Source organism: Anomaloglossus baeobatrachus, chromosome 6 (assembly GCF_048569485.1).
Source record: "Anomaloglossus baeobatrachus isolate aAnoBae1 chromosome 6, aAnoBae1.hap1, whole genome shotgun sequence".
Classification (NCBI taxonomy): domain Eukaryota; kingdom Metazoa; phylum Chordata; class Amphibia; order Anura; family Aromobatidae; genus Anomaloglossus; species Anomaloglossus baeobatrachus.
Window position 1 is genome coordinate 33382096 of NC_134358.1, and position 2193 is coordinate 33384288.

The window sequence follows — 2193 nt, forward strand, 5'->3', positions numbered from 1 at the left end:
TCGGTCTCTGTGTCGGTCTCTGTGTCGGTCTCTGTGTCGGTCTCTGTGTCGGTCTCTGTGTCGGTCTCTGTGTCGGTCTCTGTGTCGGTCTCTGTGTCGGTCTCTGTGTCGGTCTCTGTTTCTGTATCTGTGTCGGTCTCTGTGTCGGCCCCTGTTGCTACTTTTGTCCCTTGGATGTGTTTAATTGGTACTTAAAACTGAAGTTCAGTTTTTTTTCCTTGTCAAGGCACCCTCTTATTCCAAACTTGTGGCAGGGACTAATAGTGCCACACCAGAGCGTAGAAATGCCCAGTGTGCAGTGTAACGCAAGGGTAACATCGCAAATGGTATTGAAGGAAGGCCCTGGCTATTGGGAGAGGAGAGAGTGGACATCACCTTCAACTCACCTGTACTCCACGCTCACTAACAATCCTATACGGGTTATTCCTCCCGTCGCCGTTGCATGCCTAGACCCTCACTGAAGAAAGAGGGGACAACTCCTGCAACTCACCTGGGTCTGTACCTTACGCTCCCTGACATCCCTATACAGGTCATTCCTCCTGTCACCGTCACGTACCTAGGCCCTCGCTCGCCCTGAACTCACCTTGGCTAGTGAGAAGGCTGGCGAGAGCACTAGTCTTACCAGTGTAATAATACGGTGCAAAGTAAGGGAGACAAACAGAGGGGAAATAGACCCCAAAGGATAAAACACTTCAAGCTCTTACAATGCAGCTAATCACCACAGCTGTGTTAAGGCCGCTTTACACGCTGTGACATCGCTAACGATATATCGTCGGGGTCACGGTGTTCGTGACGCACATCTGGCGTCGTTAGCGACATCGCAGCGTGTGACTAAAAGGAGCGACATCAACGATCGCAAAAACATTAAAAATTGTTGATCGTTGACACGTCGCTCCTTTTCATAATATCATCGGTGGTGCATGCCGCTGGTTGTTCATCGTTCCTGCGGCAGCACACATCGCTGTGTGTGACACCGCAGGAACGAGGAACATCTCTCTACCTGCGTCCACCGGCATGAGGAAGGAAGAAGGTGGGCGGCATGTTCCGGCCGCTCATCTCTGCCCCTCCTCTGCTATTGGGTGGCTGTTTAGTGACGTTGCGGTGATTCCAAACGCACCTCCCCCTTGAAGGAGGGATTGTTCGGTGTCTCCAGCGATGTCGCTGAACAGGTATGTGCGTGTGACGCTGCCGTAGCGATGTTGTTCGCTACGGCAGCGATCACCACATGTCGCAAGAACGACGGGGGCGGGTGCTATTGCTCACGACCTCGCTAGCGATGTCGCAGCGTGTAAAGCACCCTTTAGTCTCGACTCCTCAGCTCCTTCCATAGACAGGCTCCTTCCAAGGTAGTCAGTATAGAATGAGAATCGATAACTGGCATCAAATGGTGACACATGACTATTTATTGTGAAGGGGAGTGGTCACAAAAGAGCTGCACCTGAGATTACAAAGGACAGCCAGATAGGAAAGTGTCCTTAACCCTTACAGCACTAAACAAAAGTAGATTACCTCAAGTACAAGCTGTAAATCTCTGAACAATAAGGTCTCTGTAGAGTGGGATACAGTCATGACAAATAGGGTTACATGGCAGACCTGTGTGCCGTTTCTTAGCCTCCGGTAGCATGACTCTTCGGCACCCTTTTATCCTCTTGTGTAAACACTTAGATGCTGCGGCGAATGCTCACTGTAGCGTCTAAGGGGGGGTTAAATGGTCAGGAATGGAATTCTCAGTGTTGGATGTCGGCTGTATAATGCAGCAGGCACCTGTGACATCCTTTGAGTGTTGAGTGCCCTCTAGTGGTGTCTGCAGACAGCTGGAATTTTTTTATTCTGGGGATATAAAGCTATAAAAATCTATTAAGCATCATGTGATTACATATTTATTTTTAATATTTCTTGCATTATCTTCCCTATAATTCCGTGTCCCTGTATCGGCCTCTCTCAGCCCTAACCTTCGTGTATCTGTTGCTAGTCTGGATTTCCCCGTCTGACCCGCCGCATCGATTCCTCCAAATCCTCCGTCCTCGTCAGAACAAATCCCCAATTCCCAGCGTTGCGTTGCGTTTTGTTCTGCCAATCTTCCAGGTCGCGGTGTCTGGAGCCGCGCTGAGCTCCGATCATCTCCCGGCTCTTATAATCATGACGGTGTGCGGAGAAAATCACTCCACGGCCCAGGAGGTCACCGCCGGGGAT